General features: G+C 40.4%; 1 protein-coding gene across 15 annotated transcripts in view; it reads right to left on the reverse strand.

Moving 5' to 3' along the window:
* RBFOX1 (RNA binding fox-1 homolog 1) overlaps positions 1 to 26,517 on the reverse strand; it is a 1,110,759-nt gene that overhangs the window by 690,800 nt on the left and 393,442 nt on the right. The window contains exon 1 of one of the 15 annotated variants that reach the window (XM_042037802.1): positions 3,429 to 3,472. The exons of the other annotated variants lie outside the window; for them this stretch is intronic. The gene's annotated coding sequence lies outside the window, so the exon portion shown is untranslated. Of the gene's footprint in view, positions 1 to 3,428; positions 3,473 to 26,517 lie in introns of those variants that run through there. 15 annotated transcript variants of the gene reach the window in all.

The raw sequence follows: 26,517 nt of genomic DNA on the forward strand, positions 1-26,517 counted from the left end.
GTCTGTGAGCCTACAAACCTGAGAGCCACTGCCCAGGAATCATTGTAGTACCCTGTAAGAACAGACTTCTCTCACCTTCTGGTCATATACAAACACAGTTTGGGTTTCTCATATGCCCCATTGCCTCCATTGTAGCAGATGATAATGATCATTAATTATCTTCACTGTGATTTGTTACCCTGCTGATAGAACAGTAATGCATAAGGCACTGCCTGTACTTTCTCAGTTAATCTGGAACTCCAATATCAAACACTGATCAAAAATGCACCACTACCTGATACAGCTGTATCATCTCTGCTCATGATTCCCCTGTTTTTACCATGTCCATTTCAGCTACATTGGGAAACAGATCTGTGGATATCTGAACAATGTATCCTGACACTACCTGAGCTTTTCTTTTCAACAGGAGAAATCTTGCTCATTTTGACTGGCAGGGAATATGGATTTGTGAAACGAGTAATGGAAATGCACCATGCTGAGGACTTGGGTATCAGAGTGGTCACCTCTGACAAAGACCTCCAAGCCCCTCAGCCAGAACATCCCAAACCCTAAAAAACCCCTTGTGTATTATCTGCTAGCCCTGTGACAGAGCCATGACTTCAGCTGCCAGGGTCACACTGAAATACAGCCTTTAGGAAACAGCAGAACTGCTAAAACCTGTACAAAGCAGCTCACTGTACAACAGGCAGAGAAAATCTGAGGTTACTCTCTTATTGCTTGAATTGCAGTTAGAACTCACATTTGACTTCAAATGAGAGTAAAACTGTCATGTCATCAGAGGCAAATGAAGAGAAATCTTGGAGGTGAATACTGCTCTCTGAGATCCAGGCACCTCCTGGGCTGTATTTGTTTATCACACAATACATCAGGCAATTCTTTGCTCACAAAACACTTTGAGGAGAATTTATATTAAAGTAAGCAAACAAACATGTTCACCAGTCCATAGGGCCTGAGGGGATTCATCCCAGAGTTCTGGAAGAGCTGGTGGATGTTCTGGCAGTAACCCCTCTCTATCATCTGCCAAGGGGCTTGGGAGTCTGGGGAGGTCCCTGCTGACTGGAAGCTGACCAAGATTATTTCATCCTACACAAAAGGGCTTGAGGAAAGACCCAGGGAACAGCAGATCTTTTAGTCAAACCTCAGCACCTGGAAAATTTTATTACTAGCATATAGATTATACTGGATACTGTTGAGAAGCCTTTAAGTCATTCTAAAGGAAAAAAGCTCTGCCCACCCCACTCTCAGAGGGCTCAGGGGTGCCTCAGGCACTCATGGCACCACATTATCCAGGGATGTGGAGGTGGGAGCCTCTCACATTATGCTCACAGCACACAAAACAGAAGAAAATAAAGAGTCTGTGAAAAAAACCCAAAACCGAAAAACAAACACAGAAGAGACTGGGGAATGAGTACTGCTCTGTGGGGAATGCTTAGAGCTGATAAACATTTATAGCCCAGGCATGCATAATTTTGAATCTACTGCTTTTAGTAGTAAAGTGACAAAACAAAGAAAGAAGCAGGAAGGCATAAAAAAAAACGTTACCAGGACAGCAATTAGTAAAGGGACACTTAGTGTAAGGCATAACAATGAGCAATATGTGTTAATAAAATGTTATATACTTTGCTTTTTTAAAAACTTTCACAATTCCTTTAAATAGCTAACCTCAAATAGCTACAGGCAAAAACCAGTGATCGATATCATTCCCTTATATATCTTTCCATTAAGCAGACTGAAGCCAACAGACAACCTTTCCATGAACTTACTCCGTTCCATATGCATCGAGACTGACAAATCATTATTCATTCCTCTAAGCACAACGGCTGTCTTAGTTCTTATGGATAGGAAAAAAAAAAAAAAAACCCCACACTTTTTTGGACAATGAAAAATTCTATCTTTATTCTTCTTCCTACTCCTTTTCACACAGCCCTAACTCTGTGTCCCAGGATAATGAGAATCAAATATAAATGAAATAAAGGGACTTCTATCCACTTCTATAAAGAAAATAAAGTCTTTTTTTTTTTTTTTTTTTGGTAATCCAACATCTAATTTCAAAAAGGAAATAGCTTCAAGACTTGCATGCTTTTAAAAGTATATGTCTGATTCTATAATGGTAGTCTAAGAAAATCACACTCCTTAAAGGGAAGTCCTGCATTTATGTTGTTCACAGTATTTTTTCTACCTCATGCTCTCCTTTATTTCAATTATTTCATAAAAAAACCTTATTTTCCCTCATTAAACACTCCTGTTTTCTGTCCCTAAAGTGAAGAACATAAAATTTTCTTCGTCCCATATTTATAAAAGTATAAACCACTGAAGACTATTTCTAGGGGTCTCTGTAGCTCTACCTACTATAAATACTCCTAGGTCCTCCCTAACTATTCAGTTCTGAAATAATTAAACCTCTTTGGAAAAAATAAAATACTAGACACCTTGATACATCAGAGCTACCTCAAGGATTCAAATTGTGCTTACATTTCTGCACATATTCTTTTAGTCTTACCCTTAAAATAACTAAAACTAGATTGCCAGAGCACACTTCAAATGCTACAGCACACAGCTAAGAGAACAAATAAATGAGTTAAAATGCTACTCATTGTTTGCCTTTATTTTAGAATAAAGTCAAATATGATTTATCCTGCTGGCTGTTTCAGTTTCTTTGAAACTCTGCAATTGGGATTTACATCTTCTGTGCTGAGACAAGTAGGTTAAATTGCTTCTACAATTATTCTGCATTTGTTAGTCCTGCATGGTATTTCTTTCCATGAAAACACAGTGTTCTCTACACTCAATCCTTTGTTCTCCATTCCTGTTTCTCTCCTACTTCAGAGCATCACAGAGTGGCTGAGGTTGAAAGGGGCCTCTGGAGACCACGGTCCATCATCCCCTCTGCTCAGGGCAGGGGCAGCCAGAGCAGTGCTCAAACCAAGGGAGCCTCACAGAGAAAACTCTCCAAAAAAATGCCTCAGTAGAAAAGAAATCAAGCAAGAGAAGACACAGCCTGCAGTGCCAGGATATCCATGGGAAAGACACCGAGGATGGAACTGAGAGTGGGTTCAGGACTGAAATGTCTCCCTTCCCTCTCACCAGCACTGGACTGCACAGAAATGCCCCTAGCTGACAGGGAACCCTGCAGCCATCTGAGGGTGTCATTAAACATCAGCTCTCAGTGTCACTTCTTGGCAGCAAAAAGAAAAAAAAAGGAAAAGAAGAGTAAGTAGAGAGAGGAGCAAAAATTAATTGAATTCAGTAACTGACCAGAGAAAACAGCAGCAAGACTAATAGGGGAAATGGAAACATTCAGGAAAAACTTTTAATGAATTCTATAATGTTGCTTTGAGAAACCACTCAGGCATAGATCACCAGGAAAACAGATCTTGAGGAAAATGGCAAAAGCAGTAGTTTCTCCAGTAGAGTAGGAAACAACTTACTTGGCTCTCAGGAATGCAGAACGACTGAAGAAAGGAACTGGAAAGAAAAGGAATATCAGGATTCTGAAAATCTATGACAGAGAAAAGAGGGAGAGACAATAACGGATGGTGTAACATGAGATGATAAAGTGGGGAATACAGAGGAGAACAAGATGACACAGTGGGAAAACAAAACGGGGGCAGAGTTTACATATGAATTTGAGTCCAAAATTTATGGAATTATTGTCATAAGATGAAAAAGGGGATGACACACACAAATAAGGAGAAAAGCCAGTGACTTCAAACATAAAAGAAGGTAACAGCTGCTCTCCTGTTTCACTAAGTTGGATCATCCACCACATCCATATTTCAAATAGTAATTAATTAAGTTGTACTGGAGCCAACAACAGCAGGGACTCTTTATTAATGAATGCATAGATCAGATAAACAACTGTGCTGAAGATGGATTTTACTAGTAAACTTTAGCACTACCATTTCCTGTAAGAATAAATATGCATAAAACAGTGTCTCTGAAGATTTTCAGAGGTACGAAAAGTAAGAATTCAGACACTATTTGCATCAGCAGCAAAAGTTCTATGGAATCACAAATGAACGACATCAAGTTCTGCAACAATTCATGATACATGAATAGTATTTCAGCATTTCAGAAAGAAAAAATTAAAAGCTATAAAACAACCAAACCACCCACCAAAAAACACCACTCCCCTGACCCAAACAAAGATTTATTTTTCTATACTAAGCTTAGGAAACTGGAGTACTTTTCTGAGAATAATCAGAACCCACTGGCTGCTGTTCAATGTGCAAACCAGCCTAATTACTCCCTCTGGCTGGTACCAAAATGTTTGACTTCTGTCAGGGGCAGTTTTTCATCTGGACTCTGGAATACTGGCTGTACCTGCTCTGCTGCTCCATTTCAGAGCTCCAAGTAAATACAAGCAATGCACATGCAGACCTACCTCTCAGGAGATGGGATAAGCACCTTTCATCACCAGAGTCTCCTCAGCTCAAAACCACCCAGCTGGAGCCTTTGCACTGCTCAGTGTACGTGGGCACTACTCACTTTGTTGAGCAATAGTTGCTCCCTATTTTTGGAATAAGGTTCTACTTTCTTGCTCAGAAAGCTGAGTTTAGCTGTAGGCTGCTACTTCATTCCTTTATTAAGCATCCTTCAACACATTCAGTATCCAAAAATTTATTCATCGTAAAGAAGGAGTTTGGATACAAAACTGTTTTTAAAAGTTTATCCCCAAGTTTTCCAGATCCTAAGTACTGGCATTTAAGTCACACATAAAGCTCAAGGGAAAGGTCATATTTTTCATCTTTCTAGGAAGGAAGGACAGAAGGATGGAAAGACCTAAGTCATAAGTGCTTAGTCATTGAAGCTCAGTACCCAGCTACCCAAAGCAGAAGCAAGAAACACAAGAGAAACGTGTCTGTCTTTCTAAACAAATCTGTTTCAAATTTTGCAGGCAATAAAAAAAAAAAGAAGAAAGACAAGTCACTCTGCAGCTCAAAGCAGGAGAAGAATTGCGAAGCCATAAAACAGAGACTGTGGAGAATCAGTTTTCATCTTTTCCACCTCCTTTGGGGTGAACAGGCTACAGTAGGGCAGAAACAAGAATTTCTACCTTGCCCTTAGCGTGGCATGGAAAGAACCCAGCAATCCACACACACATTTCATAGAGCACTATGAACTGGCTGCATTTTCTTTCATTTCTGTTCTTTGTAGCTTTAAATACAACACTTGCTTTTTTTTTTTGCTTTTTTTTTTTTTTGCTTTTTTTTTTTTTTTTGTCCTGTAACAAAGCTTTTTCCTGCACTATTCTTTCTTGGTATCACCCTGTATTTATTAATCGTCAGTTTACTTTATGAAACAATTCTTAGTACAACCTGATCAGTAAAAATCCACTTAAGCCTAGTGGCATGCCCCACACACCTTTTCATCAAGATTATTTGCATTTATATTTTATCAACCCCGAGATGCTCTAACCACAATCACAGTCCCAGTACCAGCACAATACATCAGGAATTTGAGATAGCCCTGCCCGTGCAGGTGAAGTGGCACTGATTCCTCTTTCACAGGCAGAGAATTGTGACACTGCAATCAAGAGATCTGCCTCAGGAAACCAGGGATGCTGCTGAGAGAGATTAGATTGAAATCTAAAATCCTTGACACCTAGCTAAGTACACATGACAAGACTGTGGAGAATGCTGGATCTTTCCACCTTTCTGTAATAAAACCTGAATGTAATCTAAATAGATTTATACCATCTGTCTCTTGAATTGAAATGGATATGAACTCATATTTTCTAGGTTACTTCTACTATTGACTACTTTCCCTTAACCTTCTAAAGCTGAACACACTGAAAGTACTAGAACCAATACAATATTTATTTCTATCCTTTGAGACTACCTAGTAACACCCATCAACATCAAACCTTCACTTAGTACCAACCATCACACAAAAACTGAAATTCCAGCACTCTTGATGCAAGTATTTATAGCAAACCTCGTGAGAAAACTGCTACCTGGACTAATCCTTACCCTGACATTTTGGAATATAGGATTAGAAGTCTCTCCAGCTGCTTTCTTATGAGACACAGCATCGGTCAGGTGGCAGGAAAAAGGGAAGTGTGTGCATCCACTGAAATCAGAGGCAGTACTCTCAGGCTGATATCACATTTTAAGAATATCCTGGGTACTTTGAGTGCAAAGTTCTGCCATTCCCTCAGTGCACCCATCCTCAACATTCAGAAATCTTACAGGAGAAATCGTGACTAATGGAGCACACAGCAGAGCTTCAGAAATCTGCACTGTAAATCAGAGCTATAATGAACAGTCACTGCTATTGGAATCCATAGCTGAGGCCATTTGCAAGGAAGTAAAGCCAGATGGGGATGCTTAATTTACTTTCACTTAGCAGTGGTGTTCTCTGCATAATTCTTGTACAAATCCCCTCAACACTCTCAGAATATTTTGCATAGGCAAGGACATGCTGGCATGCAACACATTAATCTTCATATACCAATAGACACAATGTGTGCCAATAGACACAACAACCCATAATGATAGAGCTTATAATTTCTCAGCTCCTCATTTATTTTCAGCAATGGAATAAGTCAAAAGTACTGGTGAAAAGAGTTTGTGTCGTTCAAATTACACTGTAAGCATTTCCCTTCCTCCCAGTTTTACCGTAAAGGCCAAAAGATGTGGAAAAGTAAATAATTTCTGCCACTCAAAATGCCCAGAGCCTGGACAGAGGCATGAGGATAAATCAGGAATATAGGCACAGCCACTCTCAAATACCCCCACAGCGTTTTATTGTAAAAGTTTAGGTCTCAACTTTTCTATCAGCTTTCAGTGTGCTGCTTGAGGAAGTTACTGCTGTGCCTAAACTGCGAAAAGGCACTTTCTAAACGTCCATGGATTTGTGCATGGGAACACATCTATTATATAGATAAAAAACAGATCAGTTCAGAAGTCGTAGCAACATTAAACAAGACATTCCACTGCAAATATCTAATGCTAGTAGAAAGTTCACCCTGTTACATTTAAGAACAGATGTTTTGAAAGTGAAGATGTTTAGATAGCCTCACACCCTAAAGCAGAAAAACGCTGAGTTATAAATCAGCACTTACTTTTGTATCTTCTAATAAAGTCAAAGTCGTTTTAAAAATATAGTTTTAAGAAATTAATTTCAACCCTGACCATTTTTCTTTCTTTTCTACATGCAATTTCAGATGTCAGCATTTATATATGGGATACAACATTGCACATTAACATGTAACAGACTTATAATTAGTCTTTGCTGATGTCAGCTGAAGACCATCCACACATTTCTATGCAAGGCTGCTTTCCAGCTAGAAAACTTGATATAAATCATATATTAATCATTTTTTTCGCTAAACTTTATCCCATATCACTGACTTTAAAAAGTAAATAGTCCCCTAAAACAAGATAGTATGCACACTGTTAATACTTTTTGCTCAGAAGATCAGCCACATGTAAAATAGGTGTATGTTCATGTAATTGGCTACAGTATTTTGCTCCATGGTTAAATGCATGATTTCCTCTAATAGAATGCCAGTGGGGTCTACATCACATTTTCTACTTCATAAAGACCAAATGAGCTGTGACCACAGGCTCCCCCAACTTAATGGAAAGTTCACTTGGTGACTTCCAAGTTTAAATTGTCCCTCTCTACTGCAAATCAATAGATTTACAACACGTTAATGGATCTTTTCCCCAAAAGCTTTAATCCCAAGAGACCTAGAAAGTAGATCTAACTCAGATTTATCGCTCTTGCAACACACCAAACCCGAGGTCCTCCACGTTTATAATATAACAACAAAGCTGAATTCATGGAGACACCTCCTTGATGCAAACCACACACCTCCCCAGGTACTCAGGTACCAGCAGCTTTCAATGTTTCCTTTCTAAAATGTTGGAAGTAGTCTTTACAAAGCTATGAAGTTTTTCTAAACAGTCTTTTGCTACTCAAAATTTATCTGCTCCCAGCAAGTACACAAATATCTGGATGAAACAGTAAATTCAATTCCATGTACATAAAGAAAGATGGAAAGCACCCACATGCAGCTCTAGCTGAGGATTTCTACATCTTTGCAGCCAAAGAACTGTCCTTATATTAAACAAATTTTACAAAGGCCTAATTTTTATTTGTTTATTGGTTTTATTGTATTTTTAGACAGCTACCTCTACAAGAAAATGAGACTAAATAAAACCAAGGACCTGTGTACCTAGAGATTCCCACTATGTTTACCAAGACTTGAAACATTCTATATGTAAGACAGATTCTATATGTAAGATCTATACATAAGATAGTCTAGATGTAAGTCTTAATCAGCATTTTTCATAATTTCAGAAACCTTTAACACTTGATCACAGGCTAGGAACATCAGAACATAAATCTAGAGGCTGAGTCTGAGTCAGAAAAATAAGGAAGGAGGGTGTGTGGTGGGACTGACAAGAACAGACTGATTCTCAAGGCACCTCAAAAACATTGAGGCAGGAATTAATGAATACATTCAAATTAGTTTTGCCAGTGGATAAATTATGATCAGGAAGTTAAATTAAAGAAGTTACAAGAATCAAGATGAAGGTTCTATACACACAGAGGTTCCCTTACAAATGGCAGGTGCTTGGAAGCTTTTGAGGGTCATCTCCAGAGACTTTTTGTCACAATCACTGGGACAAAGTGGAAGCAAGAAAGAAGAGAATTAAAACAGAAAGAACCCAGAGTGAATGTCACCTGAGGTCAAGGCTGGTAAGTTTATGTTCTGAGGAAGGGGAAGAACACTTAGTGCTCTTTTGGAGAAAGCTGAAACTTTTAAGACATTAATTGGCTCCAAAAGAGAGTCAAGCAATTCCTAAAAAAGGAATATGGTACCTAGGCCCTCTTATAAAAGAGAATAAATTTATGAGAAATCAGCTTTTTCAAAGCACAGCACCTAAAATGGGAACTGAAAGCACCAGCCTAAGTGCACAATGAGAACCACAGAAAAATCAATGATTCCAATTTGTAAAGAAAGCACAAATCAAATATTGTTAATATGATATATAAGCACAATATAAACTATTTGTACTACACACATTAAGGATAAATTGCTTGAATAAATTCTATTTTTATGAAAAAATACTGCAAACAACATGCTGACATGTCAGGAAAGTGAAAATGACAACAGTGATGTTATTAGTACTATATGCTATTTCCTAGTGATTTCCCAGGATCATCTATTTTCACTTCAAGCAGCTGTTTAAATCCCTTTTTTGCCTCACTGAATCTAGTTTTGTTTTACATTCATTATATAACTGGTGGAGTCTATTACTTCTACTATTACTATGATCCTCACTTCATTGCAAACAAGAAAAAGAGACAATGCTTTTCCATTCTGAATTTCAGGAGGTATTGATGGTTTCAGCAGGAGACTGAGTTTTGGGAATGGAAATAGTGCTGGTTGCTGCATTTTTCTTCCCTCACAAAGCAAGTAGAAAAAAAGAACAATCCCTGACGTGGCCAAACAGAAGAGGAATATGTTACCACACTAGAAAAGGCCAAATCCAGCTGCAAGGATGAGAGAACAGAGAACTTGTGAAGAGTCCTTCCATTGGTAGAAGAATCCAACCTGCTACCAGCTCTGCTTTTCTCAGCCTAGGCTTTCACACACTGCAGATCATCACCGGCACTGACAGGCTGATCAACTCAAGCCCCTCTGCCTTCTTTCAGGCTCTTTTTAAATTCAGGCTGCAGAAAAAATCCTAAGCATTATTTACTAATAAAAGTCCAGATTAATATAAAAAGAGGTTTGGGGGTTTTGCCTCTGTCCAACAGATGAACAACAATTTAATTTAATAGCTCTGGAGAGCACTTACAGAATGAACTGTAACTGAGGGCATAAACATCTCCATCGTGGAAACTACCATTGCAAAAGTATCTTTCTCACAATCTCAAAATAGTTAATAGATGGCCATGAGTTTGCCAAAAGATACATTTTTCTTCACCCAGGGACTGTTTCTTCCCAAAGGGTCTGAAAAGCAAGAACAGTGTGGAAAACAGAATGAAGAAGCTGGAGCAGCTGCCATCCATAGAAGTTTTTGACTAGAAGATGAACAGAAATAAAAGGTTGTGATTGCTCCTAAAGGAACTTGTTCCTTCCAAGATTAATCACTATGAGGGCTACATTTTTAATACTACCCTACTTAAAAAAAACTTATTTCAGGTTGTTAATTTTGCTTATCAAATATGCCTCATTTACTCAAATACTTTGTTTTATTTTGTGGAATCATTAAAAATGCACCACAAATTAAAAAGTAAACAATCCAGCTGCCGCTGAAACACAGTCAGGTTAGAGTTTTATTCTGAATATACCCAGGAAATAACCAGGGTAAATATTTGTGTAATAAAACTGACTCACACTACTTGCAACACTATCACTTTTACTGCTTTTTCTACAACTTTCAGGTAGTGAAATGGGCTCAGCAGCTCAGCCTCCCTACTAAAATAAATGCACAGGTCCGTGTGTGTATTTGCAAACCCTTCCAGGACAAACAGAGCTGCAGAATAATTGGGGCCAGAAGGACAAGCCTCTAGAGGTCAATGAGCTCCAACTGGAGCTCTTACTCAAACTGGACCTACTTTCAAAATGAGGTAAGTTTTCTCATGGCCCTGTCTAGTCATGCTTTCAATATCTTCAAGTATGGAAAGCCCCCAGTTTCTCTGGAACTGCTGTGAAGAAATTCCTGCTCCTCCCCTCTCCCATTTCCAAGAAGCATTTCCCCGGTGCTGCCTGCAACCACTGCTTCTTGTTCCTTAGCTGTGTCCCCCTGAGAGGACCCTCCCTCCCCCTGCCTGCTCTCCAATCTCTTTAGAAGTGTCTGACAGCAGTGCCCAGCATCATCTGCTGGGACACGACCTGCTCCAGCCTCCACTCAAACCCTTCCTGGCTCTGGAAGGCCCAGTGGAACATCATGTTCCAGACACAGCCCCAAGAGGGGCTGGGCAAGGGCAATCATGTAGCCTTCCTTAAGTCCTACAAAAGAATCACTATCCAAGTGTTAATGCTGGGACAATGGGAGCATGTGGAGATAAGATTTTAATGGAGCACATGAAGAGCAATCCTACTACCAACAGTAACACCCATGTGCTCCTGACTCAAGAGTGAGGATGAAAATCAAGGAAAACTGTCACTTAGTTGTTAAATATCTTCATTAGACCAGAATGAGGATAATTACTGCTCACAAAATTCATAGTTTGAAAAATCCTCATCCATTTTCTCTCCTGTTGATGCAGCACATACCAAAGGGCTCACACTGGGGGCATTTCTGCACACAGCACGGGAGGGAAGGGAAGGCAAAATTCATCAAAGTATAATAGAACGCTTGCCTCAAACCACTTCCAATCACTTTATATGTCCCAGAACCACGGAAAATTGTTATTAAGCTTTCTCTTGTTTGTTTATTACTGAAATATATTTGGAATACAGAACACTGTACAGGTACTGCTTCAGCCATGGTTCACCTGTTGCAGATTTGCTGAAAAGAAGCACTGACAGCCCCTTCTTATTGGGTCCATTATCAGGCAGCTCCCCTCCCTTCAGCCCCTGGATAAGAACATGTTCAATGGCCCCTTTTTAATTACCAGGCCTGGCTGGGGAGGGTGGGTGGCTAAAGGACAAAGCAGCGGCCAGTGAAGGACATTTCTAATCTTATCTGAGGTTCCTTTGGAGAAAGAAATACAACTTGTATCTCCACCCCAGTCATTAGTCAGACACAAACAGCCGCTTGACTTGACGTGGTTATAAGCCGTGTTATCGCCGTCCCGCTCCCGCTTTGTGCCGCTTATCGGGAGATGGATGAGGGCCCAGCAACAATTCCACTTAATGGGGTTCCACATATTTCCCACCAGAGTGTGCATGGCAGAGGGATCCACACCCGGGCAGGGAATGATTCACTGCCCTCGCCTTGCGCAGGAGAAAAGGCTTTGAACAGGAAGTTTTTTTACACATTCTCCTTGTACAACTCATCCTCTTCTAAGGACCCACAGCAGCAAAGCTTTTTCATTTCTTCCCCTTTTTTTGCCCAGTATTTTCAAAAAAATAAATTCAACAAACCATAGTTTCCAATTATAATCCAGTAGTTAAGTTTTTCATTCAAGCTGCATTTTGCAGTAAGTAAGGGTTTCCTTATTCTAGTCCTTCTGGTTTTCAGGTACTAGAAAATATTTAAAAAAATATAAAAGCTACTTCACAACAATTTTACAGATCCTTCTAATTTATTATTCCAAATTATTATCTACAATTTTTAGTAATAACTCTAATATATACCACAAACTTAACAATTTAAATTTTCCATGTCTATTTCTAAGACTTGTATATTTGCATTTTAATCATTTTAACTGAATCTTATGCTGCATAAAACTAAAATTTTCAAAAAAAACTTTTGTATTAATTTGTATTTTATGTTTAAGCTATTACCTTTTTGCACTAAAATATCAACAACACAAGTAATTATTTCTCCATATTGTAGCTTACAGATTTCCATGTTTCAACTATCTACAACTGCTCAAGACTTCCTCCATTTCCACAGCATTACAATTGTTAAATCATCATGAGTTTCAAAGTAACTGAGTTACCTCAAATCTACTGGTTACTTGCAAAGGATTAATAAATGGAATTTTAGCAGAAGAAACATACACTAATAAAAGACACAGAAATTATATTTCAGTTATCATATCGTCCATGATCCTTTTAGCGTTTCATTGCAAACTACTACTAAAATTAAATAATTAAAAATAAAGATACCAGAATGTTTTTTTTCCCCATCCTTTCCTTTCCTCTCAACTTCAGTTCTATTTCAGGGAAACTACTGATTCCAATCTCCTTCCTCACTTGCTTATGCCAGCTCCATCTTACTTCCCTTGCTTTGGCTGCAGAATCACTCATCTCCAGAGGGCTGTGCTCAGAACCCAACCCAGTTCCCTCCAGTCTGCCCACACTGGTTTGTGCCTCAGAACTCCAGAAGAGAGGAGGATCTGTAAATTTAATTATCCCAGTGGAAATAGGGGGCAACTACAGACTCCCACAAATCCTCTCTGCAGGCTCTTGGGGATTTGTGAAGGGACCCTCCACGTCCCTTGGATGTTTGCTGTTCCTTTCCAACAGCCTTGTCCTCTTCACTCTACTGTCCCATTACAAGCAATTAAACCTGAGATTTAACAAAATGACACAGACAGTGAAAGGGAGCCAGGTGACTCCCAATATTCTGAGAAAATTCCAGCTGAAAATTCCAGCTGTGGCCACAGCATGTAACACACTCCGAGTGCACAGGGAGGCACTGCTAAAGGAGTGCTCTGCTGCCAGAAAGCAAAATCAAAATCTCTATTGAAACAAATATTGTACATTACCCTGGCAAAGCTAAAAGTCCAAGTGGGACAAGAGAGACCAACAAGAGAAGTAACAAAATGGAAATCAGCTGGGGGATGCAAGCAGGATATAGAGGCAGCTCTTTGGAGAGAGGGAGGTTTCTGCACTGACATTGACTGAGATGAAAACGAGTCACAGTCACACTTTTATAGCAATATTTCCTGTCTCCAGGTGTTACTTTGCACTGCAACAAGGCTGGGATCTATGTCTGAACATAAATGTCTGCTGCCACTCCCGACTCTGGGACACCCAGCCTGGGCTCCATCTGCTCCTTCAGCAGCACAGCCTGGAACTCCAAGGTCAGATCTACCAGACCCCATTAAAGACGATGCAAAGGGGAAAACATTTGAAGTATAAAGCCATGTGAACAATTATTTTCCAGCTATTCTTTTTACTTCTCTATTTCTATTGGCAAAGATTCCACTTATTTCAATTATTAACTCTGCTGATATTTTAGCTATCAAGCAGCAAGCAGCTATCAGCAAGTTTGTTTGCACCTTTTCTCTGTCAAGTCATTCTTTTGCACAGAAATTTGAGTAATGTCCTACTGAAATAAATAAAACCAAGACATTGCTAAGTTATTTATCAGCATTCCACCAGTGCCTTTTCCATTCCATTTAAAAAAATACATTTTGCTTACTATGAAAGGTTGAAGACAGAGGCTTAGGAGGTACGATTTGTACCTTGGCATGTAATGACTATTATGTTCCTTACACAAAGCTCATCATTACCTCCTGCTTTTTTCATGACAGGACAACAATTGCATCCAAATTAGCTTTTGAATAAAGCACTTCCCTCCATCAAAAGTCCAAACTTCCACACATTCCTACTTGAGGACTCAATAAAAAGCAAAAATAGACAATAAAAAGAAGCTAGCAAACTCTAAATATATATATTTGACTATATTTGTAATGTGTAAATCTGCTATTAAAAAAAAACCTGTGAAATTCAACCCCCTATTCTAATTCCAGAACTTTGTTTCTAAAAATATAATACTCAAGAAGTGAAAAATACTATCTAAAATGTTCCATGCATTTGATTTCCATGCAATTGTCCACTTGTAATCTGCAACTGCTTTATATTTGAACTAAAGATTTAAAACATATTTTTTACTGGTTTTAGTCCACAAATTACAACAAAACCTGAAAAATCTAGTTGTGTTTAGTGAGCAAACTATGAACTCATTTTTCAAACTTCAGGTCAGGAGCAACTTCACTTACTGTACACTGGAAAGACACCCAGCACATCTTATAAAACACAGTTAGGAAAAAGATAGTAAGAATCCACTGTAGTTTGACTCTTGACCATAACACAAGTCACTTTTTTAAGGGGAGGGGGAAAAAAACCCCAACAAAATGCCCAACACAATACAAAATTCAAGCAAAGTAAAAGAGGTGTCAGACAAAAAAACGTTATATGCATGCAGCACATAATCAGTTGGTTTTATTTTAAAGATATTTAATAAGAAAACTCAAAATGAGGCTGCTGTTAGTTCCTCTTGATGCAAATAAAATCAATGAAGCTGATTTTGTGCCACAGTCTGTTTCTGAAATGTTAAGCCATCAAATCTAAACAGAAAAAAAAAAAAAAAAATAAACCACACCCATCCAAAACCCCAGCCCTTAACAGAGATAAAACTGTTACAGAACACACCAAATTATGCTGAAAAGTGAAGCTGCAATTGCCTAGTACACCTGGAATTATGATCACATGAATCCATATGCATTATGATCCATCATCCATTTCAGCACTTAGTACAGAATGCTTTGTCATTGCCTAATACCAGGACTAGAACTAAATGAAAATTTCCCCTTGTTACAAACAAGCTTTCTTTCCCAAACAGTATTTTATAGTTCAGATCCACAAAAGCACATATTTTTGACATTTTTCTTTTCTGGTCATAGATTAAGTAGAAAAGTTAATTACACTTAAATAATTTTCAGTAAATCTAAGTAAGTTACCAAACTCTCATTTCTGGTGGCACTAAAAATACCAAAGAGATGTTTTTAACAACGAGTAGCCGAGGCAAATTTTCCATGTCATCATCATATAAATGATAAAGCAGGCTGCCAAGAAACCCCTCAGCACAGACTCTCTGGATCTGGGGACTATTTTATACTTCCCTACATAACTCAGGCACTGCTGAACTCACTCAACACACTACAATAGAGATTTCCCAGAGCATGCCAGCAAATCCACAAGGGTAATTTAAGCAGCACTCGAAGAACATATCTTTTAAACTTCTAAATAAAGATATTCAGAAGCTCATGTAATTGCCTGGAATCTCTGGAGTCAGTTCAGACAACAAATTCTGTCAGAGAATTTCCTTCCAGGGAAGGGTCACCTTAAAGACTAACAGGGGAAGACAGCGAGTCCATTAGATCAAGTGACCAAATCCACCACCAGCTTGACATTTAGCTACAAGGCAGGACAGGTGTCAGAAAATTAAGGAGCCGTTAACTGGGCCAAGACTAACACCCAAAAAGAGTAAAGAAGTGCACTGGAATTGGATATCAATCTATTAGTGGCAGCCCTAGAATGGCTTGCAACACTAAGTGAAAGAGGATAGATGGAGCAAGGAAAACACAAGCCCAAGTCGCCTGTCAAGTAAGTCACGGAGAAAAGCAAGCCCCTGTAATGCCTGTAAGCCTCAGGAGACAAGTTCATTAGGATTCTAACCCACAAAACGAGAGGCTGGACACTGCAGTGCTTGTTTCTTGCTGAAACATTCAGTTCTTGCAACAGTAGGTACACATATAAGGGGCAAAGTCAAATGCATTGCAGGGGCAACTTACTTACCCTAAGCTTATTGTGCATGACACCTCTCCCCCCAGCCCCATGAAATATCAAATCCTCTCTGTAGCTTCCAAATAACAACAAGGAGTGCAATGCAGGCAGCACTTGGAAGAACAAGCCAGGAAAAGTTCTGGCCTACGTGACAGGGCATCTCTTTAAAGCGCCCCAGTAAGACCATAAAGGGACATTAGAGACAGGCATTTAACTGAAACTCAGAGTAATATCCTCCACTGGGAGTATTAGCACTTAATTGGGAACAAACTAAGTGACTGACTTAATTCTGATATATTGCACCATCTGTAGAGTCCAGGTTATAATTGATAGGCCAGCTGGATGTGAAACAAGGTACAGCATGTGAAATACTGTACTGAGCTTCTCACTCATTATTACTTTGCTAAACTGTTAAAGTTTAAATTGTCCTTTCCATTAAATGGGCATTGTTTCGTACTTATTCCTTGTTAATTAACATGTTATGAAATAGGTCGTGGCTTTCAGTACATGACAAGACTATTACTCTGAAAATCTCCTTGTTTTCTCTTTCCACTATAAAATTACCTTAACAATACACATGAAAGAGATCGTGGAGTTGCTCATGACCATGATCCTGTGCAAACACGAGTAAGTTAAAGGAATTTCTCAATTCTTATACAAGCTCTGACAAACTGTAAAACAATCTCTGATTCACTTTTCGACCTAGGCTACCCTCAATATAGAAGCAGTAAAGTGAAAATCAGTTTGGGACTAGTGAAGCCTATAGCACTTTTTGCTGAGGCCATTTGATCTGAGAACCATAAAGTTGGCTTATTCTAAAATCTGGGCAACTTTGCAGACCTCTTACATGTATTTTGTTACACATTCCAGTAGTGGGTCAAGAGTGCCTGGACTTTGGAACAGATTTCCTCCTATTTAGTATAGCAAAAGCCAAAGGGATTAACCTGAAAGTCCCAATGGAAACAGCAGATGTGGAATAAGAGACATTTTGAGCATCTTGCTTTCAATGGTATGAAACCATTCTCACCAAGGAATTTACCTTTTTTACCTAGCTGTAAGGAAAAGGAACATAATTTTAATATGACCTTATATAAATCCCTACTCCCTTAGTACAAAATGAAAGTTATTGTAATGAATAGGCTCTTGATGGATTTCATGGTTTATATCTATTTGCATGAATGTAAGAGGGGAAACAGTGCAGTTAAACAGAGAAACTACGGAATTCTGACTCACTGACTGTGAGTAGGAAAGTCATCAATCAGCAAGGAGATGTCTCCTCTGATGGTAAGGTAGGCTCTAGCAGGTCCATTTTATGTAGATTTCAGAACTCTCAGAACTGACAGTGTGTGCCCCAAGCTGTGGCAGCCCCAAATGCAGCAATTGCCATGATTGCCTCATATTCCCCTTCAAACACACGATGTCAGGAGCTGCTCTCATCCCCTGAGCTGATACTGCTAAAGCAAGCAGCATGACAGATTTTAATTAAAAGAAATAGATACAGCACAAGTGTTGAAACAACAAAATTCATGATCTGCCGTGCAACAAAAATGCCAACAGCTCACTTTACGTGTTGATTTGTGCTCTTCCCTGAGACAGGAGGAACTCGTCTGCATTCCAAAAGGGTATTGATACACTCCATTATGCTGTTCCTGTCATATAACCAAACACGTGTGGAAGTTATTTGGGCTCTGAAAGGTGGAATTACATTTGAATTGAGTTCTTTTAATTGTTTTTGCAGAAAAACAGAAACACATCTAGAGAACAGTGGTTTTCAAAAGAAACTCAGGAGCAAGTTTATCTCATAAATGCTTCTCTGGTGTTTCAAACATTTTCTAGGGAAACAAAAATAACTTGAAGCTTCTTATCACCTGAACCATACTGCAAAAGGTCACTGCAGATAGATCAGTGTCAGAGCAGCAGCCATTATTAAGCTCCAAATGGCCTGGATTCTTCCATTTTTCAGTGGGGAAATTTCGTCCAACATATTATACAAGTCAGTGCTTCACATCCTGCACACACCTGGAAATCTCAACACAAGCACAGAAATACCAGGTCAGTGGGATCTACACTTTAAATATACACTGTGATTTAGCAATTGTTTTCTCACACAGCAAGAGGACCCAAGAAAATCACCACAAACAGTTAACAACCCTTTTTCTTTGACTTTGATGGATTCCTTGCAGCTCCCCACAAGGAAGCTAACCAATAAACAGGAGCCACGCTGGGAAGGGGCCATGGTGCTGAGCGTTGCACTGTTACATCACGGAGCACATCCAAACCCAATCCCAGAGAAAAGGCTCCAGGAACACGTGCAGTTCCTGGGTTTCTGACTGACATACTGATCTCACAATAAACACCATGAGCAGTATGTCCCATGGCCAACATTTAGCTGCAAGGAAGGCAACCTAGCAGGTCAATAAATATTTAAACACACCTACGCAGAAACAGGAAAAAAAAAAAAAGATATTATTTAGAAATGCAACCTGTGTGTTATTTCTAATTTTTATCAAGTGTGTTGTCACAATGCAGGGCAGCATCTCTCCAGACTGCTTGGAATGTAAGACACACAAGCAGCATAAACAGAGATAACCTGAAATTAAAATCATAAACCCATTGATAAGCAGGGATGTGGTTGGAAAGATGAAAGATAACAAAGCACCATATGCAAATCCAGTTCTTACTCTAATGTAATGTAATATATATACACACGTTTTAATTGCTTACTTCAGTAAAAGTACAACGAGGCAAAGAACAAAAACACATCAGACAGAATTTACTCTTGTTCTTACATTTTCAGACTTAATTAGGAATATTTTTGGGCACACGTATAACATTTGCTACAAAATTTCAGTAACAAAATATGTTATGATGAATCTTTATGAAGATGAAAACAAAACTCTTTATACTTTAAAAATGCATCTGATATGAATACAAATGTATGATTTATTCCAACCAACCTCGCCTTTTTACACAGTAATAATTAGGAAAGATTATGACACAAAGTGGAAAGAGGGGACTGACTTTTAGCCAAAGGGAACACAGAAATAAATTGAGGAATTTTAAAAGTTGAAGCAACATCAGGCTGCAATTTTGGCTACCATTAAGCACATTATACTACTCACTGCAATTTCTGTTAGTAATAGATTTAAAAATGGATGGTTTCACACTAAAAACTGGACAGTCATGTACATTTTTATTTACACTTAAAGCTGTGTCAGTGGCTCAGTATTCTCTCATGATAGTCCTTTCCTGTCTCACCAGTTTCAAATGTTAATAATTTGTGGTAAAAGAAAAATAATTTTACAATCTCTAAAGACAAAAAAAGAAAAAAGTCCACAAACCTCTTCTCCAGAACCATAAAAAACCCCCCCGTATTACCCTTACTTACCAGCTTCTTACCACAGTGATTTTGCACATAACTTTAATACTGAAATTAAGGCACATACAAGCACTAACATAGACCAAGTTCTTTGATTGGGATATTCAAGAAGAAATCCTAAGGAAAACTTTGCTTTTCTGGAAGTATTTGTCTCACTGATTCTGTTTTGTATCTCGGTGCTGGTTTGTATCTTTAGGTATATTAGGACAGGTATTTACAGCAAAATGCTGAGGGACATCAGATCAAAGGGACAGTGACAAGCCTACAAAGAGTTTTCTAAAACTGGATCCCAGGAGATGCTCAGTAGCTTTGATTACCCAGTGCCCCAAGGAGAACCGAAAGATCTGATTTCAAGCTCAGCTTCTTTTCCACAGAGCCAACACATCTCCAGCAAGCTGAGCACAAGTTGCCTGTTTCTGAAAGAAAAAAGATCTCCAGTAATGCACAAAACTCAGCAAGCCTGAGTCTGAGACAGCAGTTCACGCCATGCCACAGCTCTGGGACACAGCTCCACTTCCTCCTCCTGCCTGAAGGAACTTGCAGGACATCACCTTTCTGCAGGTTTGCAGATCACATCTGTTTCCTCCTGCTTGCACTGGAGTACAAATGCAGCCCAGCCCAGCGCTGCATGGGTGCTTCAGCACCGCTCAGAAAAATCAGATTCAAGAAACACAAACTACTAACCCCAGGCCCTGGCCAGTCTGTCCCCTGGAGTCCCAGAGCACTGCAAACAGCCCATCTTGGCTGCACAGCTCTGCCCAGCGCCCCTGATTCACAGCCCAAGTCAAGGCAGCAGCCTCAGCTTCCCCACCTGCTTTAATAAAGGACCTTTCTTCCCAAAAAAAAAAAAAAAAAAACAAAAAAAAAACCCCCAAAAAAACCAAAAAAACAAAACAGATCGACATCAAGCAAGCAAGATATGGAAGGTTCATTTTTCAAATCTGATCAAACTGGGGAAGTACTTTTTGGTGCCTGTTCTGGACTAAGGGAGGGATAAATAGGGGATCAAAGAGAAAAGCGACAGAACAGCAGAGGGGAAAAAGAAAATGAAAGACAATTGGGGGGGGGAAGGTGAAGAATAGGACAAAACAGTACAGAACAGGCCCATTTGAGTAACATTTTTTATTTTAAGAGCCCCTTGGCTATGCCTTGGCTCAGCTTTATCTGCAGGATATATCATTTCTCACAAATTTTCCTGCAGTAGCCTTTTGATGAGGTGGCACAGTAATAAATGGGGAGATAATTTGATGTGTTGAACTTTTATTGCTAGTGAGGAATAAAAGGATTTTCAGCTCCCTGGCTGAGTCTGCAGTACTGACAGCTGGAGCAGGGAGGGAGAGCTCCCCCAGATTAAACCACAAAAGGAGAATAGGTATGGATTTCTCATAAAAATAACTTCAGTGATAAAACACAGCAGCACTGAGTACCTGTAAGAATTAAACCATGATTACCAGCTGAGTTTATGAAGTTGGCCTGTCATTCTCAAACAAATGGAAGAGTGGGGACATGCACACACACACTGTTCTCTCAAGTACTGGGAATTCACTGGAGCTCTTTGCATCACTGGAAGATGTGAGTGCTCAGCAGGGAGCCCTCAGGGTGCAGCCCACATCCCCCAAACCTCTGCTTGCTGCAGGGAACACTCCCCACCCCACTGTGTGTGAAGGCTGACCCAGCTCACTTACACTGATTTTTTTCACGTGCTTATGAAAATAACTGAGGAGAATCCAAAGAATAATGGATTTGAGAGGTTCTAGGGAAAAAGGAATTGAAAAAAACCCCAAACAACTGTTTGGTTTTACTGTTCATCACATTACTGAGTGTCCGTGCCTGGGTCCAGCGCTGGGGCTGGGGGGGGCTCTGGGAGAGCAGGGGATGCTCTGTGCTGGGCACAGCCTGTCCTGGACACCCACCCCGGGCACCTTGAGCCTCAGCCAGGCTGGCAGGGCCATGGGCGAACATCTGTGACAGAGGGCAAAGCCCAGCAGGGCGAGAGAAAGGGACAGGAGAGACTGGGGACCAGCCGAGGAGCCCCAGGGCAGAGCCCCACAGTGCAGCCAGTCAGACCCACGCCAGGGAGTGGCTCCTTAGGGACTGCCAAACTCTCCTGTAACAACAGCTCACCTTGGAAACTACAGCTGCTTTACTTGGGCTTCCAGCCTGCTTTATATCCCACCACCTTAAGCACAAGTTCTAATTAACAATGACAAAATGATATATGATGTATATAAGACATCTAAGGATGGCTTATGATTTACATAACATTTACATTCTTCAAATTCACACAGGTGATTCTTAGTACAATATTCTGTCTTAACATATCTGCCTGTGTGGTTACAACACACACAATCAATTCTGAATGTTGATTTGAATTACTGAAAGGTAATTGAAAAGTAGCTCATTGACACTGAGAAGGCAAACAAACTGTTAATGTTAATTCTTCTGAGTACATCTCACCAAGGATACTGGCATGAGAGAATAAATATAATATATATATACACCCCCATAACAGAAAATCTATGAACACAGATACAGTTTAAAACAGAATAAAGAATTCTTTTGAATAATAAATAACAAATATCATGTACATGTTATGGAAAATTAGTTAAGCCTTAGGAAACTCACTTTTTCAAAAGAGAAAAGGTAAATAGGCTGTAATTCACTTTCACGTGTGGTTTAGAAAACATGTTTAATGACCTCCCCCATTCCCATAACATTCAAATTACCAGTGTAAGGCGCAAGAAAAAACAACTGTTTTGAAGTATATTGAAGAGCCTTTCAATATATTTGGGTTTTAAGATATACTAATACTATAAATGATTATATCATTCTTTTTCAAATTTAGAATTAAGTAGGTTTAATTACTTAATCTTTTGTGCTATGTCCTGAAATTGCAATGCCTTCTCTTTGAGCATATTTTTCCTCAAAATCCCCCCCCCCGAGGACAGGCAGGTACAGCCCAGCCCCAGCAGAGAGCGCAATTGCAGTTCCAATGAGCAAAGTTTGCACACACCGCAGGGTCACACCGAGCTCGACACAGGGGGTTCGTGCGGGAAAAAAACCCCAAAAACAAAACCAGCAACAACAAAAACCCCACACAGAACAAAACAAAACAAACCCACTATTTCTCCTACTCTTTATCGCTATTTTTAATCGACCAAATAACTTGATGAGCACACCCGCTCTGAACAGTAACTCCGTTATGTGCGTGAAGTGCAGCAGCACACAGAAAAATCCCTTTAAGCCCAGCACAGGTTCCGAACCTGTGTGCTCATGTGCTGCAGCCTGGGCAGAGCGGATTTCTGCCCAGATTGCTCCGGAGCAGTGGGGCTGTTTAACCCCAGAGCTGCAGCTCAGGGCTGGCAGGGTCCCGAGCTGTCCCCCCGAGCAAAGCAAACATTGCTGCTGTCCCCGTGGCACACCGGCTCACTGAGCAGAGAGCATCTGGCAGCAGGAGGAGTGTGGACTGCAGGCCAGCACTCCTGCTTCCTCAAATCCAGATGCCAGCATCTTTCCAAAGCGTGCTGTGACCTTCAGCATCCATCCAACAAGTACCCACAGCCACACCCTGCATCTCATCTGCTCTGCAACAAATGCATCTCCCTGGGGCACGGCTCCAGCTGCACTGCAACACCACGGCTGCGACTGTGCTGCCCCATGCTCCACTGAAACCTCATCCCGAATTTACAATCAAAGCCTTCTCTGTTCGAGTAACATTTTAAGGCACACAGACACAAACAGAGAAAAGCAAGAGGAAATCAATACAAGATGCACTTTAGAGAGTGGGGGTTTTTTTCTGAAGAGCAGAGGAGATATTAATACTCTTGGATGATTTAATGTATCTTTTCACTTTCTCCTAGTTTGCTAAGGATAATTAGGAGTTAAGTCAGTTCTGGGTTGTTTTTACACCAAGACTCCAGGCAAGTCAATAGGTTCAAGATAAAGAAAATCCCAAACACTTAAAAACTACAGTTGCCATTAGCTGCAAAGTTTTACCTTCAGCCTGTGCCTGTTACCCTCCTCCCCCAGCCCTGGGGCTTTGGGTCAGGCACGCTGTGTCCACTGGTTTAACCTTCAAACACTCAGCTCCTCCCTGCCCATAAGAAATGCGCCCTGTCAGTCAGTGTGTCACCGAGCTGTGACAAGCCCCAGAGGAGCCCCGTGCATCTGGTGACACAGCACACAGCTACAAAGCAATCCCACTGGCAACACGCTCTGTTCTACAACCTCCAGAAAATTTTAACTGTTTTCGCTGGAAAAAGGCAGAGGAAGGAGGGTGGAGGCAGCCAGCAAAAAGGATCCCACCTGCGGCACAGGATGGAGATTCATCTTCAGAAGGAGTCAAAATTCCTCAGCTGGGGAAGCTGAACCTTCTCCTCCTCTGCTAAGGAGGAGATAACTTACTTACGCTCCTGTAGCATTACATCTCTGATTTGAATCTCATGCTTTCATATATTTTAAATGCTTTGGCTGTTGGGCAATTGAGAAACTGTAAAATGCATCAGTCACAGGTGACTTTGCTGGATGGAAATGGTGCCAGTAAATGTCAGAGGGCAGCATGAAGACCTCAAAAGTCAGCAGAGGTCTGAACAAGATGCTAAAATAAAAGAATGAATGTGTTACGAAAAATAATAATATACTTTACTTCTCAGATTCTTAAAACTGTCATTCTTCGTCTAGTTCTAAGAAAGGCTCTGTTTTCTTTGAATTGCAGGTTCCAAGCTACCTGGGTAGAAAACTATCTAGAGAATCTCTGCACTGGGCCTGGCTTTAGTAGATACTCTGAAGGAGATGTTTCCTGAGACATATTTTCTATAGTAAAAACATGGTCTGGTTAGTTATGGATGTTTGAGACCATGCGGAAGAAACACTCCTCTGGAAATTTCAGTGGCCACTTAATATTTCTCTAGGAATATTCTAATGAAGAAAACTACACAGAGCCACAAAAAAAAAATTAGCTTTCAGATTATTATTTCTACAAATCAATTATCAAAACTCTATTAAATTTATTCCATTAGCTTAGACACTATTATACTACATTATAATTCTGTCTTTTAGGACGGCACATGATTTTATTAGTGTATTCTATCAGTTTTGGAGGTTGAAGGCTTCCGGGTGGAATTTTTTCTCCTCTATCTAATAAAGGTTATTAAGAATTTAAATAAGATTTGAAAGTGAGAATAATTTAGACACCAAAGTAATGGCTATACATATCTCACAACAGTAGTTCATTAGTGGGCTGATATTGAGTCAACTAGATTAAAGCTTCTCGCTCATTTTGCTAAATAGCTTTCCACCCAGCTCCTGAAATCCCAAACCAAAAATCTCAGCCCCTGTTCAACTGCAGGATTCACAGGAAGGGTGAAGTATAAAACTCTGTACTTTGCCCAGTATTTGGTGGTTGCAGACAGCAGCTGTAGCCAGAAATAAAATGGAAGAGCAGAAAATCTGCAAACATACCTTACAGTTATTTAAAAATTCTAATTAATTAGACCAAATATGCCTATTGACTTTAGCACCTGCACTGGCACTGCCAAGGCTCTGCAGCACATCCCACAGCAGCAATGCCACAGATGATGGACCAGCCTCCATCCCTCTCAGACCAGGGCTTATGTCCACCCCTGAGGACTGTATTATGCCATCCTCACATTACCAAAACCAGTGAGCATGCAAAATCGATTATATGCATGCCACAGAAACCTAAAATGCTTAATTTATGCAAGCACATTCCCCCAGACTCATGACAGTGATAAGACATGAAACTACAGTGACATCATCTTGAAGAATTGCTCTGTGCTTCAACTAAATATTTGTTCCTGTTTTATTAATTTTCTAAACTAATATCCAATAAAAATATCCAGTGGCCCATTTAACCAATTTACATACTAAAAATATGGCCAGCAGCCAATTTGAAGTGAGCTGATTCTGCTGAAGAGGTATCTGGGGTCCTTTAGATTCTCTACCTGGTAACCCTTTTTATTTAATAAAATAATTTCATGGCATGTGAATCACTGAGCAAGGAAAAAAACTACTAAAACCGATTACATTATCAAACTGTATGAAACTGCATCAATTTATTTTTTAAAAACAGTGTTTCAACTCTACAATACCATGTATCAAAGTCACAGTACAGCTGGCACTTCCCTTTTTCATAGACTGAAAAAAGGAGTCCCAAGGAATGTGTAACATGAGATAACCTCCCTGGAAGAAGGAAAAAGCCATTCCATGTTTGGCTCAGTTGTCTGCAGTAAGATCAGCTCAGGCATGGTTCAGTGCTAATAAATAAAGCCTCCATATGCCAGGCAAACAGAGGCTGGAGCTGGGCTGGAGGCAGCAGAGCAGCTTGACCTGAGCCAAGGAGACTTTTGTCAGCACTCAGCAGGTTCGCTCCCGTGCCCAGCTCGCACAGCTCCTCTGCTGTCGGGCTGAGGTGGGAGCCATCCATCACCAGCCTCCCCTCTGCTGTTTCCCCTGCCCTGGCACCGCTCGCTGCCTCTCCCGCTGCCCACACGGATCTCACACAGAACTGAGCCCTTGCGCTCGGCCAAGTGCGAATGAGAGCGGCAGGAAATGAAAAATCACCCCCATCCCGCCCGCAGCCAGCAGTGGCAGGGCTGGCACCCTCGGAAACGCAGCACCCACGGGCACGGGCACAGCTTGCGGCTCCTCTCGCTTTCCCTCTGGCAAAAGGCAGCGGGCAGGGAGCGGGGGTGGCTCAGCTGCTGCTGTGCCCCTTCCTCTGTGGGCACAGAACTGCCTCTGAGCGCTCCGGGGAGCAGGAGTGCGGCTCTTCCCCAAATTATCTGGGAAAGCAGGGCAGAAATGTCAGCTCTGAGCCAAAAGCGCTATCAGCATCCACACGGGATCTCCATGGGCCAAATCCTGCAGGTGTGTCCAGTTTGTACAGCCCCGGGCACTGCTATCAAGAGCACAGAAGGGTTTTGAAACACACCCTCAAGTCCAGTGGCTTCTGAACCTGCAGCTG

The sequence above is a fragment of the Corvus kubaryi genome, unplaced genomic scaffold, assembly GCF_017639235.1.
Source record: "Corvus kubaryi isolate FWS band 111438036 unplaced genomic scaffold, C.kubaryi_AGA036_p1.0 37387, whole genome shotgun sequence".
Classification (NCBI taxonomy): Eukaryota; Metazoa; Chordata; class Aves; order Passeriformes; family Corvidae; genus Corvus; species Corvus kubaryi.